This window comes from Prionailurus viverrinus, chromosome B1, assembly GCF_022837055.1.
Source record: "Prionailurus viverrinus isolate Anna chromosome B1, UM_Priviv_1.0, whole genome shotgun sequence".
Classification (NCBI taxonomy): Eukaryota; Metazoa; Chordata; class Mammalia; order Carnivora; family Felidae; genus Prionailurus; species Prionailurus viverrinus.
Window position 1 is genome coordinate 96,320,567 of NC_062564.1, and position 9,305 is coordinate 96,329,871.

Consider the following 9,305-nt stretch of genomic DNA (forward strand, 5'->3'; position numbering starts at 1 on the left):
ATTCATGCCCTGTTTTTTCAAATGCTTTCATCTGGCTTACATAATACCAACAGTCTTCTGGTTTCTCTCTTACCTCTCTAGCTTCTTCTAATTCTTTTTCAAGTTTCTCTTTCTTTTGTGTTAAAGAAATGCCTCGGACAAATTATTTTGAGTACATGAGAAGAAACTTTTTGAAAAATTCAACTAAAGAAATAATTTGGGTTTGGATATTTTATTTAAAAAAAAAAGAAAAAAGAAAAGAAAAGAATGGTTCACTAACCATGTTTAGAATGAATACAAAAAAAGAACATCTGGTTAAGGATTATTAGGCTAGTCAATCAGCTGGATGGGTAACCCTAGCTTCCCAGAAGGAGTTCATAGTCTTATTAAAGTCTGTCAGAAAACTGTTCACGCACTTTATCAGGAATGCTAATTGCTTCCCAGAAGGAGTTGTAAATTACATCACACAAAAAATTTCTGTCCCAGATCAGGTTTGAGTCATTTTTTTTTTCTCATTTTCAGTTTCTTAAATGTTGGTTTTCCTTAGGGTTCTGTCCTAAGCCCTCTTCTCTTCTCATTATACATATATCTCTTGGTGATCTCATCTACTGTCATTACTGCCCCTCAAAACACATGTCTCTACAGCTATTTTCACACCTGACCTTCACACTTTCATCTCCAGTAGTTTCCTGAACACTCCACTGGGCTTCCCACAGGCAGCTCAAACTCAACATATCCCAAACTGAACTCATTTTGTTACAGCAAATACTTGGCACCCAGGAAGAGACAAGCCACCCACACTTGGGGAATAAGGAAAAGACTGTTGATTGTGGACTGGTGCCGGCCCAGCAGAGTCACCTCCAAAGGGTGAGCCCTGAATCTTGGCATCGGTCTCCTTTTATGGCTTGGAGAATAGGGGGTTGAGAGACAAAAGAAAAAGGTGGGGAGGGGACTTATCAGTGGTGCTACACAGGTAGCTGGTGGAGACAAAAGGCAAACAAGATTACAGAAGCCAAAAGTATGCAAGGGAAGTATCCAACCTCCAGAATCTGACTGGCCCCTTTTATCTTGTTTTTACTAGCTTTTCTTCTCCTTTTACTAGCTTTTCCTCCTACTTGGTGTCTCCTCATCTGCCCCATATCTTAGTTAATGATACCACCATCCACAACTGCCAAAATACCAGCTAAAACATCTTTTCTGACTCCTGTTTTTCCTTGACAATGTAGGGGCTATGGACATGAATGTTATTGAGGTAAAAGTAGTCAAAACCTAGCAGATTCAGGAAAAGCTCTTTACCTCCCCCTCAACTGCCTGCCAATACCAGGAAGAGAGCTATTATCATAGATTCCCCTTTACCTCAGAAACTTACCTACATAATAGACCAATCTTTGTTTTCCAGACATCTCCTTTCATCTTCTTGTTAATGGTCTTTCTCCCCGTTGAATCCTCAGATCCCTACTCTTCCCCTTAGCTCATATAAGCAGTATGTTTACTCACTGTCTTTGGAACTTCATGTCTCTGTGGATTCCCCATTCTTACACTATTTTCCACCCATACTTACACTATTAAATTTGATTTTCTCCTGTTAATTTGACTCATGCCGATTTGATTCTTAGTCCATCTAGAAGGATCTTGAAGGGCAGAGGAAATTCTTCCTCCCCAACAGCACCCTCTCCACCAACACCACTAATCCAATTTATCACCAAGTCACTTCTCCATCAGGTCTCATTTCTTCATCCCCACAGCTACTATCATCATCTCATTGACCTAAACCACCACTTAACTGATCTCCCTGTCTCCCTTTCATTCATTCCCTACCCAGTAGTCAGTGTGATTCTTTTAAAGCAAAAACATGACCATGTCATTTCCATTTAGAACCTTTAATTGCCTTTCCCCCCCATTTATTCTTTTTTTTTTATTTTATTTTTAATGTTTTTATTTATTTTTGAGACAGAGAGAGACAGAGCATGAGCAGGGGAGGGGCAGAGAGAGAAGGAGACACAGAATCCGAAGCAGGCTCCAGGCTCCGAGCTGTCAGCACAGAGCCTGATGCAGGGCTCAAACTCACAAACTGTGAGATCATGACCTGAGCCGAAATCAGTCGCTCAACCAACTGAGCCACCCGGGCGCCCCCCCCCCCCCATTTATTCTTAAGGATAGAACATGTCACCAGCATAGTCTATAGGGTCCTTCATGTGCCAATTCCTACTTATTTTCTAAGTTTTCCTTCCAAACCCTTCTCCCTCACTCATGGCTTTTCACATTTCTTCAGTGGTATCTCAAGAGAACTCTGAAAATCTTTATTCCTAAGCTTGGATCATTCTTCCCTGTCTATCCCTTTTCTTTTGGCTCAACTCACTCAGGTTCCACAAAAAAGGCTCATGCTACCTCTTTAACCCCAACCCTTTAAAAAAAGTTTTCTTTTTAATGTTTATTTGTTTTTGAGAGAGACAGACAGAGTGCGAGCAGGGGGAGAGTCAGAGAGAGAGGGAGACACAGAATCCAAAGCAAGCTCCAGGCTCCACGCTGTCAGCACAGAGCCTGATGTGGGGTTTGAACCCACAAACTGTGAGATCATGACCTGAGCCAAAGTCAGACGCTCAACCAACTGAGCTACCCAGGCACCCCATAACCCCCACCTTTCCTAAGTTCCCATGATATTCAATACTATCACTGTGTTATCACTTCTCTTATTGTTTTGTAATTTTTTTGTACTCCTCACTAGATTATCTGTGATTCAAGGACTTTGTCAGCTCTGTTCTCTATTGTGTTCTTAGTAGGGCCTAACAGTTGGTAGACACTTAATAAACGTTTTGATTGTGATGGATGAATGAGCATTAGATTCATATAATTAAATAGTTTCCAAAACTCTATTTAAAACACAGATTATAAACTTTCATTCTTATTGTCTTACGCTAAAAATCATACATATTATGCTTTAGAGAAGCCACAGTTAAAATTAAAATTATCAAAAAGCTATTACTCAAAGATAGTCACTACTGACATTTTGGTATATATTTTTCCTGTCTTTTGTATGCTTGTGTATGTCTGTACATACGTACATTTTTTAAATAAATGGGATCATACTTTAATTCTATTTTGTGACTTCTAAAAGTTAATTTATGGGGCGCCTGGGTGGCTCAGTTAAGCGTCGACTCCAGCTCAGGTCACTATCTCACGGACCATGAGTTCGAGCCCCGCATCGGGCTCTGGGCTGATGGCTCAGAGCCTGGAGCCTGCTTCCGATTCTGTGTCTCCCTCTCTCTCTGCCCCTCCCCTGTTCATTCTCTGTCTCTCTCTGTCTCAAAAATAAATAAACGTTAAAAAAAAATTAAATGTTTAAAAAAATAAATAAAAATAAATAAATAAAATAAAAGTGAATTTATCCATTTAGTTGAGCTTCTAGTTTATTTCTATGTTTTTTGATAGTATAAAAAGTGCTTTAGTGTATATCCTTATAGCTATAAAATCCATGATTAGGAAAACAATATTATTGATAATACAATATCCTATCACATAAGTAGAATTTAAATGATTCCTAATATTTTATTGTCATATCTTTATGTCTTTTAAAATTCTGACTTTTCCAGATAAGGCTATAAGAAATATTCCTATGTTGTACATACACTTTTGTTCAAATATCTTGGCATTCTTCAGATAGATTCTGAAAAAAGTAAATTACTGGGTCAAAGGGTTTAAGGCTTTGGATCCATTTTTCCAAGTTGCTTTCCACAAAATCTGTTGTGATTGAGATATCCACTATCAGTGTATCGGGGACTTGTTAAGGGTGTGCCACTTGCCCAGCATTGAGCTAGATTCCACAGAGGAGGGCCAGGAGCATGCCCTCAAGGAGACTTGTATTGTGTACACAACACACCCATGAAAAATAAAGCTAACCTGACCACATATATGAATACTATAATAGTTTGGAGATAAAAACATCTTTCAACTGCCAAAGTAGGTTGAGAAGATTTTATAAATAAAGGAGAATGATCAGGACCAGGTGAGAGAGGTACAGAGGAAGAAATAAAGACTGTGGGGAAGAAGATTCTGAGTTGGGGCTGTGCCAAGAGAATCTTTGCTTAGAGTATGGAAAGAAAAGGGGAGTAACAACTATTGAATGTTTTTGTGTATGTGTCAGGCACTGAGCTGAGCATTTTTACACATAACATTGCACTTACTTCTCACAACTGTCTTTGAAATTGGTATTGGGGTGCCTAGGTGGCTCAGTCCGTTAAAAGTGTCTGACTCATTGTCTCATGGTTTGTGGGTTCGAGCCCCACATCAGGCTCTGCACTGACAGCTTGGAGCCTGCTTGGGATTCTCTCTCTTTCTCCCTCTCTCTCTCTCTGCCCCTCTCCCCCCAACCAAAAAAATAAATTAATTAGAAAAAAAAAGAAAGAGGTATTATTTTTATCCATATGTTAAGGATGTGAAAAATTGATGTTCAGAGGGATTAAGTAACTTGCAAAACATCATAAAGCTTTGGAGAGGTAAAAGTTCATGCTTTTAAGTACATCACTCAACTGACTTATTACAAAATCCAAATCATGTACCTAGTCAGAAATTGTATCCATAACCAAAATTATATCAATGACTTGAGTCAGTAGATGCTTGAGAGAGAAAATTAGAACAGAAAGAACTGCACCTGTGTGCTAGTGCTTATTTCAGACAGCAGGAATCTAAACAGCTACTTAAAAATATGTGGCCATGGACTTTAATGTGCAGTGTAAAACTTTTAGAAAAATATATGAGAAGAACTTCAGTATCTAGGGATAGACAAAGGAAATATGATATATTGGATTTCTCAAAATTATTTTTTTCCAAAAGATTCTGTTAAGAAGATAAAAAAAAATCAAGCTACAGAGAAAATATTTGCAAACCACATATTCAATAAAGAACTATAATCTAGAATATATGGAGAATACTCAAAACTCAACAATTAAAAAAAGAAATCAAACAATTCAATTAGAAAATGGGCAAAAAACATGACTACATCTCCTAAAGAGGATATACAGATGGCAAATAAGCACATGAAAAGATGTTCAACATCATTAGCCATCAGGAAAATAATGTAGATTTAAATCACAATGATGTATCACTACACTTCTATCAGAATAATTAAAATAAAAAACAGTGGCAACATCAGATACTGGAAAGCAAGTGGAGAAATCGGATCACTCATACACCGCTAGTGGGAATGAAAAATGGTCCAGCCACTCTTGAAAACAGTTTGGCAGGTTCTTATAAAAGTCAACGTGCAACTACCACAAGACCAGCAATTGCATTCTTAGGCATTTATCTTAGAGAAATTAAAACTTACGTTCACATAAAAGCCTGTACACAAATGTTCAGAACATCTTTACTTGTAACAGTCCCAATCCAGAAACAACCCGCATGTCCTTCAATGAGTGAATAGTAAGTAAACTGTAGTACAAATAGACCATAAAAGATTACTCTGCAATTAAACAAACAAGCAAAATGAACCATTGATACATACACGAATCTCTAGGTATTTTTGCTGAGTTTGAAAAGCCAATATCCAAAAGTCATATACTGTATGGTTCTATTTATAAACATTCTTGAAATGACAGTATTACAGAAATGGAGTAGATTAGCAGTTGACAAGAAATAATGAAGGGGTCAGGGAAGAAGGGAGGTATATGTGACTATAAAAGGGTAATATGAGGGATCCTTGTGGTGATGGAAATGTTATATATTTTAATTGAATCAATGTTAATGATATTATACATAACTGTATCACACAATGATATTGTACCATAGTTCTGCAAAATATTACTATTGGGAGAAACTGGATAGAGGGTACACAGGATCTCTCAGCATTTTTTCTTTTTTTTTTAAAGAGAGAGAGCAGAGGAGAGGGGGGCAGAGGGAGAGAGAAAGAGAGAATCTCTTTAAATTTTTTTAATGTTTACTTATTTTTGAGAGAGAGAGAGAGAGGCAGAGTGTGAGTGGGGGAGGGGCAGACAGAGAGGCAGACACAGAATCTGAAGCAGGCTCCAGGCTCCAAGAGGTCAGCATAAAGCCTGATGTGGGGATCGAACTCACGAACCGTGAGTTCAGGACCTGAGCCGAAGCTGGCTGCTTAACCAACTGAGCCACCCAGGGTCCCTAAAGGAGAGAGAATCTTAAGCAGGCTCCACATTCAATGTAGGTCCTGATGCAGGGCTCAATCCCACAACCTTGGGATTATGACCTAGCCGAAATCAAGAGTCAGACACTCTACCCACTGAGTCACTCAGGTGCCCCACCTCAGCATTATTTCTTAAAACTAAATGTGAATCTACAATTATCTCAAAATTAAAAGTTTAATTAAAAATATATAACCAATGAGAAGAGAAAAAAATATAGACCCTTACACATCCCTAGAAAGTAACCTAAAAGGTAAAGAAATTTCTTTATGTCATTCAACAGAGCCACATGAATGAAAAATTCATTTGGCTATAAGCTTATGCTGATATAAACATTCCCAAAACTGTTCAATTCCAGGAAGAAATGCCTTTTCAGTATGGAAGCTACAATATAGGCAGGGTTGCAGAGGTAGGAAGAGAAAAAAGGAGCATTGAAAATAGAAAAAAAAAAAAATAGAGTGGCTCTTCCCAGAGCCCTTTATAAATATTCTCTGTCACCTGGCTTTCTGTTTTCTACCCGAAGGGCCAAAAGAAATGAATGACTATGTCCTTTGTATGGTAGAGACCCAATATAGCCCTAACGGCAAGGGAAGAATCGAAGTCTTACCTCACATCAGCCAAATCTTACTTGATCTCTTGCACACATTTCTCTACTCCAGTCCCTAGGCTTCACCCTGGATGCCCTTCCCACCCTCTCAGAATCCTGTTCCCCTAGCAGCCCTGCTACCCAGAACAGAGAATCCATGCAGGCATCTAATATATCACTGCCTGACTTCTAATCGTGGGTCAAGCCCACTAGGTCATTCTGTAACATTCATCTTAGTTTTAAAAACATGAGAAAGACATTGTTGGCAAAAATCCAGGCATAATGAATTCTATGTTCTAGAAACAGAGAAACTGAACTATTTCAATTTGAAAGTAAGAGCTGGCAGGAAACCAACAGAGCAAAGTCCTCTGGGAGGGGGAAAAAAAAAACAGTCTGGTTAGTTAACTTGTAGGTCTGTAAGGTGGGCAGATTTCTTTAAAAAGCAAACAAAGCAATTTTAGACTTGAGAGACTTAATTGGCATCCAAGGCCAAGAATATGAATAATGTTATATAAAAACCTTGCTCAAGTGAGAATTCTGCAATCGAAGCATTCTGACTCTAATAGCTAAAGTTTAAGGGAAAAGAGTATAGAAAAGGATGTTTATTCATCCACTCATATATCATATACCATTCATGGTATCTAGATATAAATCTTATCTCTTTTTTTTTCATCATGGCAAGTAAAGATTGATGCTTTTGAGAACTTCTTTAAGAAAACGAAGTCAAGCTACTTTTTTGTAGGTTACAGACAATTCCGGGAAACTCTTGCATTTGTTTTTCCATCAATAAAATGGGAAACTTTATTTATGCATGAGGTAAAATTAGAGAACTAATAATGGCTTAATAGCAATTCTAGATCACTTTGGTAATGAAGGATAGGAATAGCATATATAAATAGAATTCAAAGATAACCAAAAATCTATTTCTTTTAACCCTTTCCCATTCTCATACCCCTCCCTGTCCACCTAGAATATTATCAGTGAAATGAAAGAGGCACATAGGAAGAAAAACAACAAAGCAAAGAACCGGGAAACTATATCTATGTAACCTTTCAAAGTATAAGCATCACTGTATGTATCACTGGAAGGACACAGGTTTAAGTATAAAATATGCCCATTTCTGAGTTATTAATTTTATTACAGCAAGAAATGGAAAACAATCTAATGTCTAAAAATAGGAAAATGTTGGGGTGTCTGGCTGGCTCAGTCAGAAGAGCATGTCAATCTTGGAATGACGATTCCAAGCCCCACATTGGGTATAGAGATTACTAAAAAAATGAATAAATAAACTTTAAAGAAAAATAAGAAAATGTTTAAGTATTTTATGGTATTTTCATATAATGCAATGTTTTATAGCCACTAAAAGAAGTTACATTCTCAAATCATAAAAATTAAAAAGTGAAATACCTACTAATAGTGGAAATAATAAAGGAGATTCTCATACCATGCCAGTAGAAAAGTAAACTGCTATAGCCAGTTAAAAAAATAATCTGGCAATATTTACTTATTTACTTTAAGTTTATATATTTATTTTGAGAGAGAGAGAGCACGCGCGAGAGAGCATAAGTGGGGGAGGGACAGTGAGAGAGGGAGACAGAGAGAATCCCAGGCAGGCTCCGCACCATCAGTACAGAGCCCTAAGTGGGGCTCAAACTCACGGACCATGAGATCATGACCTGAGCCAAGATCAGACGCTTAAGTGACTGAGCCACCCAGGCACCCCTGAAAACATTCAATAAAATTAAAAATACGCTATTCAAAGACCCTGATGCAGGGATAGAGTATTTAAAAACAAACAAAAAAAATTAACAAAAGGACGATTCCATGAAATTCTCTTATACAAGCGTGAAATAATTTTGATGGAAGTGATCCAAACTGAAAGTTTACTTCCAACTCCCTGACCATAATGTCTTTGGGGTCCACCCTATGAGATCTTCAAGACTTGCCCTTCTCTTCAATACCAGCCCTCTGGGTAATACCATCTTTCAATACACTTAAAGATGTTTAGGGACCATCTGTATTGTACAGTCCACCTAGACTCTTCTCTTTCTTCACACTCTTTCACCTACTCCACTGTACAATTCATTGCCAAGCCTGGTTAACTCTGAATTTGCAATGTGCCTCCCACTTGTCCCTTTCTCCTATTCCTACATTCTCTATCCTGACTCAAGACTGTATTACCTTTCACTTGAATTATGCAATAGTATAATTGGTTTTCCTTCCTCCTTAGCTCTCCCTGCTCCAATGTATTTTACATACTGAAACCAAAGCAATCCTCCATGAAAATCTGACCATGATACTCTCATGCACGGAGCACATGATGCCGCCTTTTTGGGTAGAGAGCAACCCTCAGCACCCTCAGGGGAGTCTGGGTGGTTCAGTCAGTTAAGCTTCTGACTCTTGATTTCAGCTCAGGTCATGATCTCGAAGTTGGTGAGTTCGAGCCCCACATCAGGCTTTGCACTGACAGCACAGAGCCTGCTTGAGACTCTCTCTGTCTCTCTCTGCCCTTCCCACACTCGTGCTAGCGCTCTCTCTCTCTCTGTCTCTCTCTCTCAAAACAAATAAACATTAACAACAACAACAAC

General features: G+C 38.2%; 1 non-coding gene across 1 annotated transcript; it reads right to left on the bottom strand.

The window, feature by feature from the left end:
- Positions 1–2,517: 2,517 nt before the first annotated feature.
- TRNAQ-UUG (transfer RNA glutamine (anticodon UUG)) lies at positions 2,518–2,602 on the bottom strand. The gene has a single exon. It is a non-coding gene; the product is annotated as a tRNA-Gln (tRNA).
- Positions 2,603–9,305: the final 6,703 nt, after the last annotated feature.